A 27,502-nucleotide genomic window follows, 5' to 3' on the forward strand; every position below is an offset into this window, starting at 1 on the left:
TTGATCATAGATCAAATACATAGTGGCCATTCCGGCCGAGACTACTGCAGTCCGTTGTGCGCTCAGAAGTGCACTCTACTGCAAAGCAAGGGGTTCCCACACGACTACAAAGGAAAAGTGCAGTCTGGGTTAACCCCTAAAACATCTCACGAATTTAACATGATCCGTCACTTCGTTCAAAATGTGCTGCGCATCAAAGAGTTGGCCTACATGTAAGTATTTTTTCGCTAAAAATTTAAAAATAGTTAACTGACAAGTCCAGCATTTCTCCAGACAAAAATGCCGAGCTTTTCAAAGTCTCGATTTACACCTGTTATTTTGGCACGGTCTGGCGCTCAAGAACAGGTTGTTTTCACATAAAGTGGGTGACAAGAACAAATTGCCAAAGGAAACAAAATATGCACAAGGTACAATAAAGTTGTATAACCCACTAACGCATTTAAAACACTTTCGTAATGTGATACGCAGTCCATATCCTACTATGATATAACGCACTGCGATAGTTGAAGAAGAAACAACCGTACAGGCAATGAAGAGATTCATAGCCTTCAGCCAAGAGGAACGGGCAGCAGCGGGCTAAAACAACATTTACTTTCTAATATAAACTAGACGGGAACGCGTGAAATCGAAGTCTTACCTTGCAATGAAAAGCAAAGCAGCAAGGTGCACAAGAGCGAAGTGCGTCCAAATGCTACCATCCCGTCCATGGCTCGATCTGTAACTTTTACAGATGTATTTAGCTGTTTTTCTTTAGCTGTTTCTGTCGTTATGTATTTGTGGCAGCAGCAAGTCTTCAGTCGTCCAGAGTTGTTTCTCCCTCGCCCTCTCTCTCCGTCTCTCTCAAAAAAGCGAGCGCTATCTCTCTCTCTCTCTCTCACAGCGAGAAATCTGATGCTGGTGACAGTCTTGGTTGATGTATTTCCACAAAAGGTGACCCACGCCCCTCCCTCCCTCTCTCTCTCCCGCTACAACTCAGCTGCCCTGAAAAGACTTGCTTTACTATTCCCATATGCCTATATCGATGGCGGCGGTATTTGAAAAGTTAAAATAGATTTTCAAAAACAACATTAACACCGAAGTGGATAGTAAAAACTCTTGCCAACTCCAACCACTATTTCTTGTTCCTTAGCCTTCAACATATATTATTAGGTTATTACAGATAATACATTAACAATATAGGCTAATGACATATATTTTTTCTTTTCATTCATAACCAACAATAAGAACAATAATACACAGCCTACTAACTTGTTAGCTAATATCAGCTGTGGATAAAATCAGATTCAGAATAATATAGTTGAAAATATCCAGTCCGTTCATATTCTGCATTTTTTATAGTCTTCACACAATAGTCTCCCTAGCCCAGCATAGTCTACACACAATAGTCTCCCTAGCCCAGCATAGTCTACACACAATAGTCTCCCTAGCCCAGTATAGTCTTCACACAATAGTCTCCCTAGCCCAGTATAGTCTTCACACAATAGTCTCCCTAGCCCAGCATAGTCTACACACAATAGTCTCCCTAGCCCAGCATAGTCTACACACAATAGTCTCCCTAGCCCAGCATAGTCTTCACACAATAGTCTCCCTAGCCCAGCATAGTCTACACACAATAGTCTCCCTAGCCCAGCATAGTCTACACACAATAGTCTCCCTAGCCCAGCATAGTCTACACACAATAGTCTCCCTAGCCCAGCATAGTCTTCACACAATAGTCTCCCTAGCCCAGCATAGTCTACACACAATAGTATCCCTAGCCCAGTATAGTCTTCACACAATAGTCTCCCGAGCCCAGCATAGTCTACACACAATAGTCTCCCTAGCCCAGCATAGTCTACACACAATAGTCTCCCTAGCCCAGCATAGTCTACACACAATAGTCTCCCTAGCCCAGCATAGTCTTCACACAATAGTCTCCCTAGCCCAGCATAGTCTACACACAATAGTCTCCCTAGCCCAGCATAGTCTACACACAATAGTCTCCCTAGCCCAGCATAGTCTTCACACAATAGTCTCCCTAGCCCAGCATAGTCTACACACAATAGTCTCCCTAGCCCAGCATAGTCTTCACACAATAGTCTCCCTAGCCCAGCATAGCCTACACACAATAGCCTCCCTAGCCCAGCATAGTCTTCACACAATAGTCTCCCTAGCCCAGCATAGTCTACACACAATAGCCTCCCTAGCCCAGCATAGTCTACACACAATAGCCTCCCTAGCCCAGCATAGCCTACACACAATACCCTCCCTAGCCCAGCATAGCCTACACACAATAGCCTCCCTAGCCCAGCATAGTCTACACACAATAGTCTCCCTAGCCCAGCATAGTGTACACACAATAGCCTCCCTAGCCCAGCATAGCCTACACACAATAGCCTCCCTAGCCCAGCATAGCCTACACACAATAGCCTCCCTAGCCCAGCATAGCCTACACACAATAGCCTCCCTAGCCCAGCATAGTCTACACACAATAGCCTCCCTAGCCCAGCATAGTCTACACACAATAGCCTCCCTAGCCCAGCATAGTCTACACACAATAGTCTCCCTAGCCCAGCATAGTCTACACACAATAGTCTCCCTAGCCCAGCATAGTCTACACACAATAGTCTCCCTAGCCCAGCATAGTCTACACACAATAGTCTCCCTAGCCCAGCATAGCCTACACACAATAGTCTCCCTAGCCCAGCATAGTCTACACACAATAGTCTCCCTAGCCCAGCATAGTCTACACACAATAGTCTCCCTAGCCCAGCATAGCCTACACACAATAGCCTCCCTAGCCCAGCATAGCCTACACACAATAGCCTCCCTAGCCCAGCATAGTCTACACACAATAGTCTCCCTAGCCCAGCATAGTCTACACACAATAGTCTCCCTAGCCCAGCATAGTCTACACACAATAGCCTCCCTAGCCCAGCATAGTCTACACACAATAGTCTCCCTAGCCCAGCATAGCCTACACACAATAGTCTCCCTAGCCCAGCATAGCCTACACACAATAGTCTCCCTAGCCCAGCATAGCCTACACACAATACCCTCCCTAGCCCAGCATTTTCCTACACAAAATAGCCTCCCTAGCCCAGCATAGTCTACACACAATAGTCTCCCTAGCCCAGCATAGTCTACACACAATAGTCTCCCTAGCCCAGCATAGTCTACACACAATAGTCTCCCTAGCCCAGCATAGTCTTCACACAATAGTCTCCCTAGCCCAGCATAGTCTACACACAATAGTCTCCCTAGCCCAGCATAGTCTACACACAATAGTCTCCCTAGCCCAGCATAGTCTACACACAATAGTCTCCCTAGCCCAGCATAGTCTTCACACAATAGTCTCCCTAGCCCAGCATAGTCTACACACAATAGTATCCCTAGCCCAGTATAGTCTTCACACAATAGTCTCCCGAGCCCAGCATAGTCTACACACAATAGTCTCCCTAGCCCAGCATAGTCTACACACAATAGTCTCCCTAGCCCAGCATAGTCTACACACAATAGTCTCCCTAGCCCAGCATAGTCTTCACACAATAGTCTCCCTAGCCCAGCATAGTCTACACACAATAGTCTCCCTAGCCCAGCATAGTCTACACACAATAGTCTCCCTAGCCCAGCATAGTCTTCACACAATAGTCTCCCTAGCCCAGCATAGTCTACACACAATAGTCTCCCTAGCCCAGCATAGTCTTCACACAATAGTCTCCCTAGCCCAGCATAGCCTACACACAATAGCCTCCCTAGCCCAGCATAGTCTTCACACAATAGTCTCCCTAGCCCAGCATAGTCTACACACAATAGCCTCCCTAGCCCAGCATAGTCTACACACAATAGCCTCCCTAGCCCAGCATAGCCTACACACAATACCCTCCCTAGCCCAGCATAGCCTACACACAATAGCCTCCCTAGCCCAGCATAGTCTACACACAATAGTCTCCCTAGCCCAGCATAGTGTACACACAATAGCCTCCCTAGCCCAGCATAGCCTACACACAATAGCCTCCCTAGCCCAGCATAGCCTACACACAATAGCCTCCCTAGCCCAGCATAGCCTACACACAATAGCCTCCCTAGCCCAGCATAGTCTACACACAATAGCCTCCCTAGCCCAGCATAGTCTACACACAATAGCCTCCCTAGCCCAGCATAGTCTACACACAATAGTCTCCCTAGCCCAGCATAGTCTACACACAATAGTCTCCCTAGCCCAGCATAGTCTACACACAATAGTCTCCCTAGCCCAGCATAGTCTACACACAATAGTCTCCCTAGCCCAGCATAGCCTACACACAATAGTCTCCCTAGCCCAGCATAGTCTACACACAATAGTCTCCCTAGCCCAGCATAGTCTACACACAATAGTCTCCCTAGCCCAGCATAGCCTACACACAATAGCCTCCCTAGCCCAGCATAGCCTACACACAATAGCCTCCCTAGCCCAGCATAGTCTACACACAATAGTCTCCCTAGCCCAGCATAGTCTACACACAATAGTCTCCCTAGCCCAGCATAGTCTACACACAATAGCCTCCCTAGCCCAGCATAGTCTACACACAATAGTCTCCCTAGCCCAGCATAGCCTACACACAATAGTCTCCCTAGCCCAGCATAGCCTACACACAATAGTCTCCCTAGCCCAGCATAGCCTACACACAATACCCTCCCTAGCCCAGCATTTTCCTACACAAAATAGCCTCCCTAGCCCAGCATAGTCTACACACAATAGTCTCCCTAGCCCAGCATAGCCTACACACAATAGTCTCCCTAGCCCAGCATAGCCTACACACAATAGTCTCCCTAGCCCAGCATAGCCTACACACAATAGTCTCCCTAGCCCAGCATAGCCTACACACAATAGCCTCCCTAGCCCAGCATAGCCTACACACAATAGTCTCCCTAGCCCAGCATAGTCTACACACAATAGTCTCCCTAGCCCAGCATAGTCTACACACAATAGCCTCCCTAGCCCAGCATAGTCTACACACAATAGTCTCCCTAGCCCAGCATAGCCTACACACAATAGTCTCCCTAGCCCAGCATAGCCTACACACAATAGTCTCCCTAGCCCAGCATAGTCTACCCACAATAGTCTCCCTAGCCCAGCATAGCCTACACACAATAGCCTCCCTAGCCCAGCATAGCCTACACACAATAGTCTCCCTAGCCCAGCATAGTCTACACACAATAGTCTCCCTAGCCCAGCATAGCCTACACACAATACCCTCCCTAGCCCAGCATAGCCTACACACAATAGTCTCCCTAGCCCAGCATAGCCTACACACAATAGTCTCCTTAGCCCAGCATAGTCTACACACAATAGTCTCCTTAGCCCAGCATAGTCTACACACAATAGTCTCCCTAGCCCAGCATAATCTACACACAATAGTCTCCCTAGCCCAGCATAGCCTACACACAATAGTCTCCCTAGCCCAGCATAGTCTACACACAATAGTCTCCCTAGCCCAGCATAGTCTTCACACAATAGTCTCCCTAGCCCAGCATAGTCTACACACAATAGTCTCCCTAGCCCAGCATAGTCTACACACAATAGTCTCCCTAGCCCAGCATAGTCTACACACAATAGTCTCCCTAGCCCAGCATAGTCTTCACACAATAGTCTCCCTAGCCCAGCATAGTCTACACACAATAGTATCCCTAGCCCAGTATAGTCTTCACACAATAGTCTCCCGAGCCCAGCATAGTCTACACACAATAGTCTCCCTAGCCCAGCATAGTCTACACACAATAGTCTCCCTAGCCCAGCATAGTCTACACACAATAGTCTCCCTAGCCCAGCATAGTCTTCACACAATAGTCTCCCTAGCCCAGCATAGTCTACACACAATAGTCTCCCTAGCCCAGCATAGTCTACACACAATAGTCTCCCTAGCCCAGCATAGTCTTCACACAATAGTCTCCCTAGCCCAGCATAGTCTACACACAATAGTCTCCCTAGCCCAGCATAGTCTTCACACAATAGTCTCCCTAGCCCAGCATAGCCTACACACAATAGCCTCCCTAGCCCAGCATAGTCTTCACACAATAGTCTCCCTAGCCCAGCATAGTCTACACACAATAGCCTCCCTAGCCCAGCATAGTCTACACACAATAGCCTCCCTAGCCCAGCATAGCCTACACACAATACCCTCCCTAGCCCAGCATAGCCTACACACAATAGCCTCCCTAGCCCAGCATAGTCTACACACAATAGTCTCCCTAGCCCAGCATAGTCTACACACAATAGTCTCCCTAGCCCAGCATAGCCTACACACAATAGCCTCCCTAGCCCAGCATAGCCTACACACAATAGCCTCCCTAGCCCAGCATAGTCTACACACAATAGTCTCCCTAGCCCAGCATAGTCTACACACAATAGTCTCCCTAGCCCAGCATAGTCTACACACAATAGCCTCCCTAGCCCAGCATAGTCTACACACAATAGTCTCCCTAGCCCAGCATAGCCTACACACAATAGTCTCCCTAGCCCAGCATAGCCTACACACAATAGTCTCCCTAGCCCAGCATAGCCTACACACAATACCCTCCCTAGCCCAGCATTTTCCTACACAAAATAGCCTCCCTAGCCCAGCATAGTCTACACACAATAGTCTCCCTAGCCCAGCATAGCCTACACACAATAGTCTCCCTAGCCCAGCATAGCCTACACACAATAGTCTCCCTAGCCCAGCATAGCCTACACACAATAGTCTCCCTAGCCCAGCATAGCCTACACACAATAGCCTCCCTAGCCCAGCATAGCCTACACACAATAGTCTCCCTAGCCCAGCATAGTCTACACACAATAGTCTCCCTAGCCCAGCATAGTCTACACACAATAGCCTCCCTAGCCCAGCATAGTCTACACACAATAGTCTCCCTAGCCCAGCATAGCCTACACACAATAGTCTCCCTAGCCCAGCATAGCCTACACACAATAGTCTCCCTAGCCCAGCATAGTCTACCCACAATAGTCTCCCTAGCCCAGCATAGCCTACACACAATAGCCTCCCTAGCCCAGCATAGCCTACACACAATAGTCTCCCTAGCCCAGCATAGTCTACACACAATAGTCTCCCTAGCCCAGCATAGCCTACACACAATACCCTCCCTAGCCCAGCATAGCCTACACACAATAGTCTCCCTAGCCCAGCATAGCCTACACACAATAGTCTCCTTAGCCCAGCATAGTCTACACACAATAGTCTCCCTAGCCCAGGATAATCTACACACAATAGTCTCCCTAGCCCAGCATAGCCTACACACAATAGTCTCCCTAGCCCAGCATAGCCTACACACAATAGTCTCCCTAGCCCAGCATAGTCTACACACAATAGCCTCCCTAGCCCAGCATAGTCTACACACAATAGCCTCCCTAGCCCAGCATAGCCTACACACAATAGCCTCCCTAGCCCAGCATAGCCTACACACAATAGCCTCCCTAGCCCAGCATAGTCTACACACAATAGTCTCCCTAGCCCAGCATAGCCTACACACAATAGTCTCCCTAGCCCAGCATAGTCTACACACAATAGTCTCCCTAGCCCAGCATAGCCTACACACAATAGTCTCCCTAGCCCAGCATAGTCTACACACAATAGTCCCCTTAGCCCAGCAAATTCTACACACAATAGTCTCCCTAGCCCAGCATAGTCTACACACAATAGTCTCCCTAGCCCAACATAGCCTACAAACAATAGTCTCCCTAGCCCAGCATAGCCTACACACAATACCCTCCCTAGCCCAGCATAGTCTACACACAATAGTCTCCCTAGCTCAGCATAGTCTACAAACAATAGTCTCCCTAGCCCAGCATAGCCTACACACAATAGTCTCCCTAGCCCAGCATAGTCTACACACAATAGTCTCCCTAGCCCAGCATAGCCTACACACAATACCCTCCCTAGCCCAGCATTTTCCTACACACAATAGCCTCCCTAGCCCAGCATAGCCTACACACAATAGTCTCCCTAGCCCAGCATAGTCTACACACAATAGTCTCCCTAGCCCAGCATAGCCTACACACAATACCCTCCCCAGCCCAGCATTTTCCTACACAAAATAGCCTCCCTAGCCCAGCATAGCCTACACACAATACCCTCCCTAGCCCAGCATAGTCTACACACAATAGTCTCCCTAGCTCAGCATAGTCTACAAACAATAGTCTCCCTAGCCCAGCATAGCCTACACACAATAGTCTCCCTAGCCCAGCATAGTCTACACACAATAGTCTCCCTAGCCCAGCATAGCCTACACACAATACCCTCCCTAGCCCAGCATTTTCCTACACACAATAGCCTCCCTAGCCCAGCATAGCCTACACACAATAGTCTCCCTAGCCCAGCATAGTCTACACACAATAGTCTCCCTAGCCCAGCATAGCCTACACACAATACCCTCCCTAGCCCAGCATTTTCCTACACAAAATAGCCTCCCTAGCCCAGCATAGTCTACACACAATAGTCTCCCTAGCCCAGCATAGTCTACACACAATAGTCTCCCTAGCCCAGCATAGCCTACACACAATAGTCTCCCTAGCCCAGCATAGTCTACACACAATAGTCTCCCTAGCCCAGCATAGCCTACACACAATAGTCTCCCTAGCCCAGCATAGCCTCCTGTGGGTAGAATCATCTCTGACCCTGCTAATAGACAATAACAACACAGCAGACTAGTTTAGTATACTCATATCATGTCACGAATCCCGCTTCCTGAGTCTGTTTTTGCCTGTGTTCTTCTAGCCCAGCATAGCCTACACACAATAGTCTCCCTAGCCCAGCATAGTCTACACACAATAGTCTCCCTAGCCCAGCATAGCCTACACACAATAGCCTCCCTAGCCCAGCAGAGTCTACCCACAATAGTCTCCCTAGCCCAGCATAGCCTACACACAATAGCCTCCCTAGCCCAGCATAGCCTACACACAATAGTCTCCCTAGCCCAGCATAGTCTACACACAATAGTCTCCCTAGCCCAGCATAGCCTACACACAATAGTCTCCCTAGCCCAGCATAGCCTACACACAATAGTCTCCCTAGCCCAGCATAGCCTACACACAATAGTCTCCCTAGCCCAGCATAGCCTACACACAATAGTCTCCCTAGCCCAGCATAGTCTACACACAATAGTCTCCCTAGCCCAGCATAGCCTACACACAATACCCTCCCTAGCCCAGCATAGCCTACACACAATAGTCTCCCTAGCCCAGCATAGCCTACACACAATAGTCTCCTTAGCTCAGCATAGTCTACACACAATAGTCTCCCTAGCCCAGCATAATCTACACACAATAGTCTCCCTAGCCCAGCATAGCCTACACACAATAGTCTCCCTAGCCCAGCATAGCCTACACACAATAGTCTCCCTAGCCCAGCATAGTCTACACACAATAGCCTCCCTAGCCCAGCATAGTCTACACACAATAGCCTCCCTAGCCCAGCATAGCCTACACACAATAGCCTCCCTAGCCCAGCATAGCCTACACACAATAGCCTCCCTAGCCCAGCATAGTCTACACACAATAGTCTCCCTAGCCCAGCATAGCCTACACACAATAGTCTCCCTAGCCCAGCATAGTCTACACACAATAGTCTCCCTAGCCCAGCATAGCCTACACACAATAGTCTCCCTAGCCCAGCATAGTCTACACACAATAGTCCCCTTAGCCCAGCATAGTCTAAACACAATAGTCTCCCTAGCCCAGCATAGTCTACACACAATAGTCTCCCTAGCCCAACATAGCCTACAAACAATAGTCTCCCTAGCCCAGCATAGCCTACACACAATACCCTCCCTAGCCCAGCATAGTCTACACACAATAGTCTCCCTAGCCCAGCATAGCCTACACACAATACCCTCCCTAGCCCAGCATAGCCTACACACAATAGTCTCCCTAGCCCAGCATAGCCTACACACAATAGTCTCCTTAGCCCAGCATAGTCTACACACAATAGTCTCCCTAGCCCAGCATAATCTACACACAATAGTCTCCCTAGCCCAGCATAGCCTACACACAATAGTCTCCCTAGCCCAGCATAGCCTACACACAATAGTCTCCCTAGCCCAGCATAGTCTACACACAATAGCCTCCCTAGCCCAGCATAGTCTACACACAATAGCCTCCCTAGCCCAGCATAGCCTACACACAATAGCCTCCCTAGCCCATCATAGCCTACACACAATAGCCTCCCTAGCCCAGCATAGTCTACACACAATAGTCTCCCTAGCCCAGCATAGCCTACACACAATAGTCTCCCTAGCCCAGCATAGTCTACACACAATAGTCTCCCTAGCCCAGCATAGCCTACACACAATAGTCTCCCTAGCCCAGCATAGTCTACACACAATAGTCCCCTTAGCCCAGCAAAGTCTACACACAATAGTCTCCCTAGCCCAGCATAGTCTACACACAATAGTCTCCCTAGCCCAACATAGCCTACAAACAATAGTCTCCCTAGCCCAGCATAGCCTACACACAATACCCTCCCTAGCCCAGCATAGTCTACACACAATAGTCTCCCTAGCTCAGCATAGTCTACAAACAATAGTCTCCCTAGCCCAGCATAGCCTACACACAATAGTCTCCCTAGCCCAGCATAGTCTACACACAATAGTCTCCCTAGCCCAGCATAGCCTACACACAATACCCTCCCTAGCCCAGCATTTTCCTACACACAATAGCCTCCCTAGCCCAGCATAGCCTACACACAATAGTCTCCCTAGCCCAGCATAGTCTACACACAATAGTCTCCCTAGCCCAGCATAGCCTACACACAATACCCTCCCTAGCCCAGCATTTTCCTACACAAAATAGCCTCCCTAGCCCAGCATAGTCTACACACAATAGTCTCCCTAGCCCAGCATAGTCTACACACAATAGTCTCCCTAGCCCAGCATAGCCTACACACAATAGTCTCCCTAGCCCAGCATAGTCTACACACAATAGTCTCCCTAGCCCAGCATAGCCTACACACAATAGTCTCCCTAGCCCAGCATAGCCTCCTGTGGGTAGAATCATCTCTGACCCTGCTAATAGACAATAACAACACAGCAGACTAGTTTAGTATACTCATATCATGTCACGAATCCCGCTTCCTGAGTCTGTTTTTGCCTGTGTTCTTCTAGCCCAGCATAGCCTACACACAATAGTCTCCCTAGCCCAGCATAGTCTACACACAATAGTCTCCCTAGCCCAGCATAGCCTACACACAATAGCCTCCCTAGCCCAGCATAGTCTACCCACAATAGTCTCCCTAGCCCAGCATAGCCTACACACAATAGCCTCCCTAGCCCAGCATAGCCTACACACAATAGTCTCCCTAGCCCAGCATAGTCTACACACAATAGTCTCCCTAGCCCAGCATAGCCTACACACAATAGTCTCCCTAGCCCAGCATAGCCTACACACAATAGTCTCCCTAGCCCAGCATAGCCTACACACAATAGTCTCCCTAGCCCAGCATAGCCTACACACAATAGTCTCCCTAGCCCAGCATAGTCTACACACAATAGTCTCCCTAGCCCAGCATAGCCTACACACAATACCCTCCCTAGCCCAGCATAGCCTACACACAATAGTCTCCCTAGCCCAGCATAGCCTACACACAATAGTCTCCTTAGCTCAGCATAGTCTACACACAATAGTCTCCCTAGCCCAGCATAATCTACACACAATAGTCTCCCTAGCCCAGCATAGCCTACACACAATAGTCTCCCTAGCCCAGCATAGCCTACACACAATAGTCTCCCTAGCCCAGCATAGCCTACACACAATAGTCTCCCTAGCCCAGCATAGCCTACACACAATAGCCTCCCTAGCCCAGCATAGTCTACACACAATAGTCTCCCTAGCCCAGCATAGCCTACACACAATAGTCTCCCTAGCCCAGCATAGTCTACACACAATAGTCTCCCTAGCCCAGCATAGCCTACACACAATAGTCTCCCTAGCCCAGCATAGTCTACACACAATAGTCCCCTTAGCCCAGCATAGTCTAAACACAATAGTCTCCCTAGCCCAGCATAGTCTACACACAATAGTCTCCCTAGCCCAGCATAGCCTACACACAATACCCTCCCTAGCCCAGCATTTTCCTACACACAATAGCCTCCCTAGCCCAGCATAGCCTACACACAATAGTCTCCCTAGCCCAGCATAGTCTACACAATAGTCTCCCTAGCCCAGCATAGCCTACACACAATACCCTCCCTAGCCCAGCATTTTCCTACACAAAATAGTCTCCCTAGCCCAGCATAGTCTACACACAATAGTCTCCCTAGCCCAGCATAGTCTACACACAATAGTCTCCCTAGCCCAGCATAGCCTACACACAATAGTCTCCCTAGCCCAGCATAATCTACACACAATAGTCTCCCTAGCCCAGCATAGCCTACACACAATAGTCTCCCTAGCCCAGCATAGCCTCCTGTGGGTAGAATCATCTCTGACCCTGCTAATAGACAATAACAACACAGCAGACTAGTTTAGTATACTCATATCATGTCACGAATCCCGCTTCCTGAGTCTGTTTTTGCCTGTGTTCTTCTAGCCCAGCATAGCCTACACACAATAGTCTCCCTAGCCCAGCATAGTCTACACACAATAGTCTCCCTAGCCCAGCATAGCCTACACACAATAGCCTCCCTAGCCCAGCATAGTCTACCCACAATAGTCTCCCTAGCCCAGCATAGCCTACACACAATAGCCTCCCTAGCCCAGCATAGCCTACACACAATAGTCTCCCTAGCCCAGCATAGTCTACACACAATAGTCTCCCTAGCCCAGCATAGCCTACACACAATAGTCTCCCTAGCCCAGCATAGCCTACACACAATAGTCTCCCTAGCCCAGCATAGCCTACACACAATAGCCTCCCTAGCCCAGCATAGCCTACACACAATAGCCTCCCTAGCCCAGCATAGTCTACACACAATAGCCTCCCTAGCCCAGCATAGTCTACACACAATAGCCTCCCTAGCCCAGCATAGTCTACACACAATAGTCTCCCTAGCCCAGCATAGTCTACACACAATAGTCTCCCTAGCCCAGCATAGTCTACACACAATAGTCTCCCTAGCCCAGCATAGTCTACACACAATAGTCTCCCTAGCCCAGCATAGCCTACACACAATAGTCTCCCTAGCCCAGCATAGTCTACACACAATAGTCTCCCTAGCCCAGCATAGTCTACACACAATAGTCTCCCTAGCCCAGCATAGCCTACACACAATAGCCTCCCTAGCCCAGCATAGCCTACACACAATAGCCTCCCTAGCCCAGCATAGTCTACACACAATAGTCTCCCTAGCCCAGCATAGTCTACACACAATAGTCTCCCTAGCCCAGCATAGTCTACACACAATAGCCTCCCTAGCCCAGCATAGTCTACACACAATAGTCTCCCTAGCCCAGCATAGCCTACACACAATAGTCTCCCTAGCCCAGCATAGCCTACACACAATAGTCTCCCTAGCCCAGCATAGCCTACACACAATACCCTCCCTAGCCCAGCATTTTCCTACACAAAATAGCCTCCCTAGCCCAGCATAGTCTACACACAATAGTCTCCCTAGCCCAGCATAGCCTACACACAATAGTCTCCCTAGCCCAGCATAGCCTACACACAATAGTCTCCCTAGCCCAGCATAGCCTACACACAATAGTCTCCCTAGCCCAGCATAGCCTACACACAATAGCCTCCCTAGCCCAGCATTTTCCTACACACAATAGTCTCCCTAGCCCAGCATAGCCTACACACAATAGTCTCCATAGCCCAGCATAGCCTACACACAATAGCCTCCCTAGCCCAGCATAGTCTACACACAATAGTCTCCCTAGCCCAGCATAGCCTACACACAATAGTCTCCCTAGCCCAGCATAGCCTACACACAATAGTCTCCCTAGCCCAGCATAGTCTACCCACAATAGTCTCCCTAGCCCAGCATAGCCTACACACAATAGCCTCCCTAGCCCAGCATAGCCTACACACAATAGTCTCCCTAGCCCAGCATAGTCTACACACAATAGTCTCCCTAGCCCAGCATAGCCTACACACAATACCCTCCCTAGCCCAGCATAGCCTACACACAATAGTCTCCCTAGCCCAGCATAGCCTACACACAATAGTCTCCTTAGCCCAGCATAGTCTACACACAATAGTCTCCCTAGCCCAGCATAATCTACACACAATAGTCTCCCTAGCCCAGCATAGCCTACACACAATAGTCTCCCTAGCCCAGCATAGCCTACACACAATAGTCTCCCTAGCCCAGCATAGTCTACACACAATAGCCTCCCTAGCCCAGCATAGTCTACACACAATAGCCTCCCTAGCCCAGCATAGCCTACACACAATAGCCTCCCTAGCCCAGCATAGCCTACACACAATAGCCTCCCTAGCCCAGCATAGTCTACACACAATAGTCTCCCTAGCCCAGCATAGCCTACACACAATAGTCTCCCTAGCCCAGCATAGTCTACACACAATAGTCTCCCTAGCCCAGCATAGCCTACACACAATAGTCTCCCTAGCCCAGCATAGTCTACACACAATAGTCCCCTTAGCCCAGCATAGTCTACACACAATAGTCTCCCTAGCCCAGCATAGTCTACACACAATAGTCTCCCTAGCCCAACATAGCCTACAAACAATAGTCTCCCTAGCCCAGCATAGCCTACACACAATACCCTCCCTAGCCCAGCATAGTCTACACACAATAGTCTCCCTAGCTCAGCATAGTCTACAAACAATAGTCTCCCTAGCCCAGCATAGCCTACACACAATAGTCTCCCTAGCCCAGCATAGTCTACACACAATAGTCTCCCTAGCCCAGCATAGCCTACACACAATACCCTCCCTAGCCCAGCATTTTCCTACACACAATAGCCTCCCTAGCCCAGCATAGCCTACACACAATAGTCTCCCTAGCCCAGCATAGTCTACACACAATAGTCTCCCTAGCCCAGCATAGCCTACACACAATACCCTCCCTAGCCCAGCATTTTCCTACACAAAATAGCCTCCCTAGCCCAGCATAGTCTACACACAATAGTCTCCCTAGCCCAGCATAGTCTACACACAATAGTCTCCCTAGCCCAGCATAGCCTACACACAATAGTCTCCCTAGCCCAGCATAGTCTACACACAATAGTCTCCCTAGCCCAGCATAGCCTACACACAATAGTCTCCCTAGCCCAGCATAGCCTCCTGTGGGTAGAATCATCTCTGACCCTGCTAATAGACAATAACAACACAGCAGACTAGTTTAGTATACTCATATCATGTCACGAATCCCGCTTCCTGAGTCTGTTTTTGCCTGTGTTCTTCTAGCCCAGCATAGCCTACACACAATAGTCTCCCTAGCCCAGCATAGTCTACACACAATAGTCTCCCTAGCCCAGCATAGCCTACACACAATAGCCTCCCTAGCCCAGTATAGTCTACCCACAATAGTCTCCCTAGCCCAGCATAGCCTACACACAATAGCCTCCCTAGCCCAGCATAGCCTACACACAATAGTCTCCCTAGCCCAGCATAGTCTACACACAATAGTCTCCCTAGCCCAGCATAGCCTACACACAATAGTCTCCATAGCCCAGCATAGCCTACACACAATAGTCTCCCTAGCCCAGCATAGCCTACACACAATAGTCTCCCTAGCCCAGCATAGCCTACACACAATAGTCTCCCTAGCCCAGCATAGTCTACACACAATAGTCTCCCTAGCCCAGCATAGCCTACACACAATACCCTCCCTAGCCCAGCATAGCCTACACACAATAGTCTCCCTAGCCCAGCATAGCCTACACACAATAGTCTCCTTAGCCCAGCATAGTCTACACACAATAGTCTCCCTAGCCCAGCATAATCTACACACAATAGTCTCCCTAGCCCAGCATAGCCTACACACAATAGTCTCCCTAGCCCAGCATAGCCTACACACAATAGTCTCCCTAGCCCAGCATAGTCTACACACAATAGCCTCCTTAGCCCAGCATAGTCTACACACAATAGCCTCCCTAGCCCAGCATAGCCTACACACAATAGCCTCCCTAGCCCAGCATAGCCTACACACAATAGCCTCCCTAGCCCAGCATAGTCTACACACAATAGTCTCCCTAGCCCAGCATAGTCTACACACAATAGTCTCCCTAGCCCAGCATAGCCTACACACAATAGTCTCCCTAGCCCAGCATAGTCTACACACAATAGTCCCCTTAGCCCAGCATAGTCTACACACAATAGTCACCCTAGCCCAGCATAGTCTACACACAATAGTCTCCCTAGCCCAACATAGCCTACAAACAATAGTCTCCCTAGCCCAACATAGCCTACACACAATACCCTCCCTAGCCCAGCATAGTCTACACACAATAGTCTCCCTAGCTCAGCATAGTCTACAAACAATAGTCTCCCTAGCCCAGCATAGCCTACACACAATAGTCTCCCTAGCCCAGCATAGTCTACACACAATAGTCTCCCTAGCCCAGCATAGCCTACAAACAATACCCTCCCTAGCCCAGCATTTTCCTACACACAATAGCCTCCCTAGCCCAGCATAGCCTACACACAATAGTCTCCCTAGCCCAGCATAGTCTACACACAATAGTCTCCCTAGCCCAGCATAGCCTACACACAATACCCTCCCTAGCCCAGCATTTTCCTACACAAAATAGTCTCCCTAGCCCAGCATAGTCTACACACAATAGTCTCCCTAGCTCAGCATAGTCTACAAACAATAGTCTCCCTAGCCCAGCATAGCCTACACACAATAGTCTCCCTAGCCCAGCATAGTCTACACACAATAGTCTCCCTAGCCCAGCATAGCCTACACACAATACCCTCCCTAGCCCAGCATTTTCCTACACACAATAGCCTCCCTAGCCCAGCATAGCCTACACACAATAGTCTCCCTAGCCCAGCATAGTCTACACACAATAGTCTCCCTAGCCCAGCATAGCCTACACACAATACCCTCCCTAGCCCAGCATTTTCCTACACAAAATAGCCTCCCTAGCCCAGCATAGTCTACACACAATAGTCTCCCTAGCCCAGCATAGTCTACACACAATAGTCTCCCTAGCCCAGCATAGCCTACACACAATAGTCTCCCTAGCCCAGCATAGTCTACACACAATAGTCTCCCTAGCCCAGCATAGCCTACACACAGTAGTCTCCCTAGCCCTGCATAGCCTCCTGTGGGTAGAATCATCTCTGACCCTGCTAATAGACAATAACAACACAGCAGACTAGTTTAGTATACTCATATCATGTCACGAATCCCGCTTCCTGAGTCTGTTTTTGCCTGTGTTCTTCTAGCCCAGCATAGCCTACACACAATAGTCTCCCTAGCCCAGCATAGTCTACACACAATAGTCTCCCTAGCCCAGCATAGCCTACACACAATAGCCTCCCTAGCCCAGCATAGTCTACCCACAATAGTCTCCCTAGCCCAGCATAGCCTACACACAATAGCCTCCCTAGCCCAGCATAGCCTACACACAATAGTCTCCCTAGCCCAGCATAGTCTACACACAATAGTCTCCCTAGCCCAGCATAGCCTACACACAATAGTCTCCCTAGCCCAGCATAGCCTACACACAATAGTCTCCCTAGCCCAGCATAGCCTACACACAATAGTCTCCCTAGCCCAGCATAGCCTACACACAATAGTCTCCCTAGCCCAGCATAGTCTACACACAATAGTCTCCCTAGCCCAGCATAGCCTACACACAATACCCTCCCTAGCCCAGCATAGCCTACACACAATAGTCTCCCTAGCCCAGCATAGCCTACACACAATAGTCTCCTTAGCTCAGCATAGTCTACACACAATAGTCTCCCTAGCCCAGCATAATCTACACACAATAGTCTCCCTAGCCCAGCATAGCCTACACACAATAGTCTCCCTAGCCCAGCATAGCCTACACACAATAGTCTCCCTAGCCCAGCATAGCCTACACACAATAGTCTCCCTAGCCCAGCATAGTCTACACACAATAGCCTCCCTAGCCCAGCATAGTCTACACACAATAGTCTCCCTAGCCCAGCATAGTCTACACACAATAGCCTCCCTAGCCCAGCATAGCCTACACACAATAGCCTCCCTAGCCCAGCATAGTCTACACACAATAGTCTCCCTAGCCCAGCATAGCCTACACACAATAGTCTCCCTAGCCCAGCATAGTCTACACACAATAGTCTCCCTAGCCCAGCATAGCCTACACACAATAGTCTCCCTAGCCCAGCATAGTCTACACACAATAGTCCCCTTAGCCCAGCATAGTCTAAACACAATAGTCTCCCTAGCCCAGCATAGTCTACACACAATAGTCTCCCTAGCCCAGCATAGCCTACACACAATACCCTCCCTAGCCCAGCATTTTCCTACACACAATAGCCTCCCTAGCCCAGCATAGCCTACACACAATAGTCTCCCTAGCCCAGCATAGTCTACACAATAGTCTCCCTAGCCCAGCATAGCCTACACACAATACCCTCCCTAGCCCAGCATTTTCCTACACAAAATAGTCTCCCTAGCCCAGCATAGTCTACACACAATAGTCTCCCTAGCCCAGCATAGTCTACACACAATAGTCTCCCTAGCCCAGCATAGCCTACACACAATAGTCTCCCTAGCCCAGCATAGTCTACACACAATAGTCTCCCTAGCCCAGCATAGCCTACACACAATAGCCTCCCTAGCCCAGTATAGTCTACCCACAATAGTCTCCCTAGCCCAGCATAGCCTACACACAATAGCCTCCCTAGCCCAGCATAGCCTACACACAATAGTCTCCCTAGCCCAGCATAGTCTACACACAATAGTCTCCCTAGCCCAGCATAGCCTACACACAATAGTCTCCATAGCCCAGCATAGCCTACACACAATAGTCTCCCTAGCCCAGCATAGCCTACACACAATAGTCTCCCTAGCCCAGCATAGCCTACACACAATAGTCTCCCTAGCCCAGCATAGTCTACACACAATAGTCTCCCTAGCCCAGCATAGCCTACACACAATACCCTCCCTAGCCCAGCATAGCCTACACACAATAGTCTCCCTAGCCCAGCATAGCCTACACACAATAGTCTCCTTAGCCCAGCATAGTCTACACACAATAGTCTCCCTAGCCCAGCATAATCTACACACAATAGTCTCCCTAGCCCAGCATAGCCTACACACAATAGTCTCCCTAGCCCAGCATAGCCTACACACAATAGTCTCCCTAGCCCAGCATAGTCTACACACAATAGCCTCCTTAGCCCAGCATAGTCTACACACAATAGCCTCCCTAGCCCAGCATAGCCTACACACAATAGCCTCCCTAGCCCAGCATAGCCTACACACAATAGCCTCCCTAGCCCAGCATAGTCTACACACAATAGTCTCCCTAGCCCAGCATAGTCTACACACAATAGTCTCCCTAGCCCAGCATAGCCTACACACAATAGTCTCCCTAGCCCAGCATAGTCTACACACAATAGTCCCCTTAGCCCAGCATAGTCTACACACAATAGTCACCCTAGCCCAGCATAGTCTACACACAATAGTCTCCCTAGCCCAACATAGCCTACAAACAATAGTCTCCCTAGCCCAACATAGCCTACACACAATACCCTCCCTAGCCCAGCATAGTCTACACACAATAGTCTCCCTAGCTCAGCATAGTCTACAAACAATAGTCTCCCTAGCCCAGCATAGCCTACACACAATAGTCTCCCTAGCCCAGCATAGTCTACACACAATAGTCTCCCTAGCCCAGCATAGCCTACACACAATACCCTCCCTAGCCCAGCATTTTCCTACACACAATAGCCTCCCTAGCCCAGCATAGCCTACACACAATAGTCTCCCTAGCCCAGCATAGTCTACACACAATAGTCTCCCTAGCCCAGCATAGCCTACACACAATACCCTCCCTAGCCCAGCATTTTCCTACACAAAATAGTCTCCCTAGCCCAGCATAGTCTACACACAATAGTCTCCCTAGCTCAGCATAGTCTACAAACAATAGTCTCCCTAGCCCAGCATAGCCTACACACAATAGTCTCCCTAGCCCAGCATAGTCTACACACAATAGTCTCCCTAGCCCAGCATAGCCTACACACAATACCCTCCCTAGCCCAGCATTTTCCTACACACAATAGCCTCCCTAGCCCAGCATAGCCTACACACAATAGTCTCCCTAGCCCAGCATAATCTACACACAATAGTCTCCCTAGCCCAGCATAGCCTACACACAATACCCTCCCTAGCCCAGCATTTTCCTACACAAAATAGCCTCCCTAGCCCAGCATAGTCTACACACAATAGTCTCCCTAGCCCAGCATAGTCTACACACAATAGTCTCCCTAGCCCAGCATAGCCTACACACAATAGTCTCCCTAGCCCAGCATAGTCTACACACAATAGTCTCCCTAGCCCAGCATAGCCTACACACAGTAGTCTCCCTAGCCCTGCATAGCCTCCTGTGGGTAGAATCATCTCTGACCCTGCTAATAGACAATAACAACACAGCAGACTAGTTTAGTATACTCATATCATGTCACGAATCCCGCTTCCTGAGTCTGTTTTTGCCTGTGTTCTTCTAGCCCAGCATAGCCTACACACAATAGTCTCCCTAGCCCAGCATAGTCTACACACAATAGTCTCCCTAGCCCAGCATAGCCTACACACAATAGCCTCCCTAGCCCAGCATAGTCTACCCACAATAGTCTCCCTAGCCCAGCATAGCCTACACACAATAGCCTCCCTAGCCCAGCATAGCCTACACACAATAGTCTCCCTAGCCCAGCATAGTCTACACACAATAGTCTCCCTAGCCCAGCATAGCCTACACACAATAGTCTCCCTAGCCCAGCATAGCCTACACACAATAGTCTCCCTAGCCCAGCATAGCCTACACACAATAGTCTCCCTAGCCCAGCATAGCCTACACACAATAGTCTCCCTAGCCCAGCATAGTCTACACACAATAGTCTCCCTAGCCCAGCATAGCCTACACACAATACCCTCCCTAGCCCAGCATAGCCTACACACAATAGTCTCCCTAGCCCAGCATAGCCTACACACAATAGTCTCCTTAGCTCAGCATAGTCTACACACAATAGTCTCCCTAGCCCAGCATAATCTACACACAATAGTCTCCCTAGCCCAGCATAGCCTACACACAATAGTCTCCCTAGCCCAGCATAGCCTACACACAATAGTCTCCCTAGCCCAGCATAGCCTACACACAATAGTCTCCCTAGCCCAGCATAGTCTACACACAATAGCCTCCCTAGCCCAGCATAGTCTACACACAATAGTCTCCCTAGCCCAGCATAGTCTACACACAATAGCCTCCCTAGCCCAGCATAGCCTACACACAATAGCCTCCCTAGCCCAGCATAGTCTACACACAATAGTCTCCCTAGCCCAGCATAGCCTACACACAATAGTCTCCCTAGCCCAGCATAGTCTACACACAATAGTCTCCCTAGCCCAGCATAGCCTACACACAATAGTCTCCCTAGCCCAGCATAGTCTACACACAATAGTCCCCTTAGCCCAGCATAGTCTAAACACAATAGTCTCCCTAGCCCAGCATAGTCTACACACAATAGTCTCCCTAGCCCAGCATAGCCTACACACAATACCCTCCCTAGCCCAGCATTTTCCTACACACAATAGCCTCCCTAGCCCAGCATAGCCTACACACAATAGTCTCCCTAGCCCAGCATAGTCTACACAATAGTCTCCCTAGCCCAGCATAGCCTACACACAATACCCTCCCTAGCCCAGCATTTTCCTACACAAAATAGTCTCCCTAGCCCAGCATAGTCTACACACAATAGTCTCCCTAGCCCAGCATAGTCTACACACAATAGTCTCCCTAGCCCAGCATAGCCTACACACAATAGTCTCCCTAGCCCAGCATAATCTACACACAATAGTCTCCCTAGCCCAGCATAGCCTACACACAATAGTCTCCCTAGCCCAGCATAGCCTCCTGTGGGTAGAATCATCTCTGACCCTGCTAATAGACAATAACAACACAGCAGACTAGTTTAGTATACTCATATCATGTCACGAATCCCGCTTCCTGAGTCTGTTTTTGCCTGTGTTCTTCTAGCCCAGCATAGCCTACACACAATAGTCTCCCTAGCCCAGCATAGTCTACACACAATAGTCTCCCTAGCCCAGCATAGCCTACACACAATAGCCTCCCTAGCCCAGCATAGTCTACCCACAATAGTCTCCCTAGCCCAGCATAGCCTACACACAATAGCCTCCCTAGCCCAGCATAGCCTACACACAATAGTCTCCCTAGCCCAGCATAGCCTACACACAATAGCCTCCCTAGCCCAGCATAGCCTACACACAATAGCCTCCCTAGCCCAGCATAGTCTACACACAATAGCCTCCCTAGCCCAGCATAGTCTACACACAATAGCCTCCCTAGCCCAGCATAGTCTACACACAATAGTCTCCCTAGCCCAGCATAGTCTACACACAATAGTCTCCCTAGCCCAGCATAGTCTACACACAATAGTCTCCCTAGCCCAGCATAGTCTACACACAATAGTCTCCCTAGCCCAGCATAGCCTACACACAATAGTCTCCCTAGCCCAGCATAGTCTACACACAATAGTCTCCCTAGCCCAGCATAGTCTACACACAATAGTCTCCCTAGCCCAGCATAGCCTACACACAATAGCCTCCCTAGCCCAGCATAGCCTACACACAATAGCCTCCCTAGCCCAGCATAGTCTACACACAATAGTCTCCCTAGCCCAGCATAGTCTACACACAATAGTCTCCCTAGCCCAGCATAGTCTACACACAATAGCCTCCCTAGCCCAGCATAGTCTACACACAATAGTCTCCCTAGCCCAGCATAGCCTACACACAATAGTCTCCCTAGCCCAGCATAGCCTACACACAATAGTCTCCCTAGCCCAGCATAGCCTACACACAATACCCTCCCTAGCCCAGCATTTTCCTACACAAAATAGCCTCCCTAGCCCACCATAGTCTACACACAATAGTCTCCCTAGCCCAGCATAGCCTACACACAATAGTCTCCCTAGCCCAGCATAGCCTACACACAATAGTCTCCCTAGCCCAGCATAGCCTACACACAATAGTCTCCCTAGCCCAGCATAGCCTACACACAATAGCCTCCCTAGCCCAGCATTTTCCTACACACAATAGTCTCCCTAGCCCAGCATAGCCTACACACAATAGTCTCCATAGCCCAGCATAGCCTACACACAATAGCCTCCCTAGCCCAGCATAGTCTACACACAATAGTCTCCCTAGCCCAGCATAGCCTACACACAATAGTCTCCCTAGCCCAGCATAGCCTACACACAATAGTCTCCCTAGCCCAGCATAGTCTACCCACAATAGTCTCCCTAGCCCAGCATAGCCTACACACAATAGCCTCCCTAGCCCAGCATAGCCTACACACAATAGTCTCCCTAGCCCAGCATAGTCTACACACAATAGTCTCCCTAGCCCAGCATAGCCTACACACAATACCCTCCCTAGCCCAGCATAGCCTACACACAATAGTCTCCCTAGCCCAGCATAGCCTACACACAATAGTCTCCTTAGCCCAGCATAGTCTACACACAATAGTCTCCCTAGCCCAGCATAATCTACACACAATAGTCTCCCTAGCCCAGCATAGCCTACACACAATAGTCTCCCTAGCCCAGCATAGCCTACACACAATAGTCTCCCTAGCCCAGCATAGTCTACACACAATAGCCTCCCTAGCCCAGCATAGTCTACACACAATAGCCTCCCTAGCCCAGCATAGCCTACACACAATAGCCTCCCTAGCCCAGCATAGCCTACACACAATAGCCTCCCTAGCCCAGCATAGTCTACACACAATAGTCTCCCTAGCCCAGCATAGCCTACACACAATAGTCTCCCTAGCCCAGCATAGTCTACACACAATAGTCTCCCTAGCCCAGCATAGCCTACACACAATAGTCTCCCTAGCCCAGCATAGTCTACACACAATAGTCCCCTTAGCCCAGCATAGTCTACACACAATAGTCTCCCTAGCCCAGCATAGTCTACACACAATAGTCTCCCTAGCCCAACATAGCCTACAAACAATAGTCTCCCTAGCCCAGCATAGCCTACACACAATACCCTCCCTAGCCCAGCATAGTCTACACACAATAGTCTCCCTAGCTCAGCATAGTCTACAAACAATAGTCTCCCTAGCCCAGCATAGCCTACACACAATAGTCTCCCTAGCCCAGCATAGTCTACACACAATAGTCTCCCTAGCCCAGCATAGCCTACACACAATACCCTCCCTAGCCCAGCATTTTCCTACACACAATAGCCTCCCTAGCCCAGCATAGCCTACACACAATAGTCTCCCTAGCCCAGCATAGTCTACACACAATAGTCTCCCTAGCCCAGCATAGCCTACACACAATACCCTCCCTAGCCCAGCATTTTCCTACACAAAATAGCCTCCCTAGCCCAGCATAGTCTACACACAATAGTCTCCCTAGCCCAGCATAGTCTACACACAATAGTCTCCCTAGCCCAGCATAGCCTACACACAATAGTCTCCCTAGCCCAGCATAGTCTACACACAATAGTCTCCCTAGCCCAGCATAGCCTACACACAATAGTCTCCCTAGCCCAGCATAGCCTCCTGTGGGTAGAATCATCTCTGACCCTGCTAATAGACAATAACAACACAGCAGACTAGTTTAGTATACTCATATCATGTCACGAATCCCGCTTCCTGAGTCTGTTTTTGCCTGTGTTCTTCTAGCCCAGCATAGCCTACACACAATAGTCTCCCTAGCCCAGCATAGTCTACACACAATAGTCTCCCTAGCCCAGCATAGCCTACACACAATAGCCTCCCTAGCCCAGTATAGTCTACCCACAATAGTCTCCCTAGCCCAGCATAGCCTACACACAATAGCCTCCCTAGCCCAGCATAGCCTACACACAATAGTCTCCCTAGCCCAGCATAGTCTACACACAATAGTCTCCCTAGCCCAGCATAGCCTACACACAATAGTCTCCATAGCCCAGCATAGCCTACACACAATAGTCTCCCTAGCCCAGCATAGCCTACACACAATAGTCTCCCTAGCCCAGCATAGCCTACACACAATAGTCTCCCTAGCCCAGCATAGTCTACACACAATAGTCTCCCTAGCCCAGCATAGCCTACACACAATACCCTCCCTAGCCCAGCATAGCCTACACACAATAGTCTCCCTAGCCCAGCATAGCCTACACACAATAGTCTCCTTAGCCCAGCATAGTCTACACACAATAGTCTCCCTAGCCCAGCATAATCTACACACAATAGTCTCCCTAGCCCAGCATAGCCTACACACAATAGTCTCCCTAGCCCAGCATAGCCTACACACAATAGTCTCCCTAGCCCAGCATAGTCTACACACAATAGCCTCCTTAGCCCAGCATAGTCTACACACAATAGTCTCCCTAGCCCAGCATAGCCTACACACAATAGTCTCCCTAGCCCAGCATAGTCTACACACAATAGTCTCCCTAGCCCAGCATAGTCTACACACAATAGTCTCCCTAGCCCAGCATAGCCTACACACAATAGTCTCCCTATCCCAGCATAGCCTACACACAATAGTCTCCCTAGCCCAGCATAGTCTACACACAATAGTCTCCCTAGCCCAGCATAGCCTACACACAATAGTCTCCCTAGCCCAGCATAGTCTACACACAATAGTCTCCCTAGCCCAGCATAGCCTACACACAATACCCTCCCTAGCCCAGCATTTTCCTACACAAAATAGTCTCCCTAGCCCAGCATAGTCTACACACAATAGTCTCCCTAGCCCAGCATAGTCTACACACAATAGTCTCCCTAGCCCAGCATAGCCTACACACAATAGCCTCCCTAGCCCAGCATAGTCTACCCACAATAGTCTCCCTAGCCCAGCATAGCCTACACACAATAGCCTCCCTAGCCCAGCATAGCCTACACACAATAGTCTCCCTAGCCCAGCATAGTCTACACACAATAGTCTCCCTAGCCCAGCATAGCCTACACACAATAGCCTCCCTAGCCCAGCATAGCCTACACACAATAGTCTCCCTAGCCCAGCATAGCCTACACACAATAGTCTCCTTAGCCCAGCATAGTCTACACACAATAGTCTCCCTAGCCCAGCATAGCCTACACACAATAGTCTCCCTAGCCCAGCATAGTCTACACACAATAGTCTCCCTAGCCCAGCATAGTCTACACACAATAGTCTCCCTAGCCCAGCATAGCCTACACACAATAGTCTCCCTATCCCAGCATAGCCTACACACAATAGTCTCCCTAGCCCAGCATAGTCTACACACAATAGTCTCCCTAGCCCAGCATAGCCTACACACAATAGTCTCCCTAGCCCAGCATAGTCTACACACAATAGTCTCCCTAGCCCAGCATAGCCTACACACAATACCCTCCCTAGCCCAGCATTTTCCTACACAAAATAGTCTCCCTAGCCCAGCATAGTCTACACACAATAGTCTCCCTAGCCCAGCATAGCCTACACACAATAGTCTCCCTAGCCCAGCATAGTCTACACACAATAGTCTCCCTAGCCCAGCATAGTCTACACACAATAGTCTCCCTAGCCCAGCATAGCCTACACACAATAGTCTCCCTATCCCAGCATAGCCTACACACAATAGTCTCCCTAGCCCAGCATAGTCTACACACAATAGTCTCCCTAGCCCAGCATAGCCTACACACAATAGCCTCCCTAGCCCAGCATAGCCTACACACAATAGTCTCCCTAGCCCAGCATAGTCTACACACAATAGTCTCCCTAACCCAGCATAGTCTACACACAATAGTCTCCCTAGCCCAGCATAGCCTACACACAATAGTCTCCCTAGCCCAGCATAGCCTCCTGTGGGTAGAATCATCTCTGACCCTGCTAATAGACAATAACAACACAGCAGACTAGTTTAGTATACTCATATCATGTCACGAATCCCGCTTCCTGAGTCTGTTTTTGCCTGTGTTCTGTCCTGGTGTGTTTTTTCCGGTGTCCTGGAACGCACCCTGTCTGGTTGCCGGGCGACGTAGCTAGTTGGGAGATCTCTGATTTACCGCACCTGTATCCCATCCGCTATCTGCACACCTGGTCCTGATCATCACCCCTCCACTTCATAAGCACTGACCTGACATCCATTTCCGGGCCTGATCGTTCGCCATGAACAGTATGCCGTGCCAGCGTATCAGCCTCCATTTTGATAGAGTTTGTTTTGTTGTTTTGTACGTCTTGCTTGCCTTGAACTTACCTCCGTTCTCTCTGTCTACAGTCATTCACCCGGAACACGTATTCCATCCCTACCTGGTCGTCGGTGGCTTCTGTTACTCCCTTGGATCTGCCAATTCAATCCCATCAACTCAACTCCGCTGCCCGCTCCGCTACCTGGATCTTTCTATCTCTACACTTAAACTTGTAAATAAATACTCACCTTCGTCTTA

At 49.5% G+C, this 27,502-nt stretch overlaps 1 long non-coding RNA gene across 1 annotated transcript; it reads left to right on the top strand.

Moving 5' to 3' along the window:
• On the top strand, positions 1-27,502 carry LOC129857246 (uncharacterized). Its single transcript, XR_008759890.1, has 2 exons — positions 1-212; positions 27,334-27,502. It is a non-coding gene; the product is annotated as an uncharacterized LOC129857246 (long non-coding RNA).

This window comes from Salvelinus fontinalis, chromosome 6 (genome assembly GCF_029448725.1).
Source record: "Salvelinus fontinalis isolate EN_2023a chromosome 6, ASM2944872v1, whole genome shotgun sequence".
Classification (NCBI taxonomy): Eukaryota; Metazoa; Chordata; class Actinopteri; order Salmoniformes; family Salmonidae; genus Salvelinus; species Salvelinus fontinalis.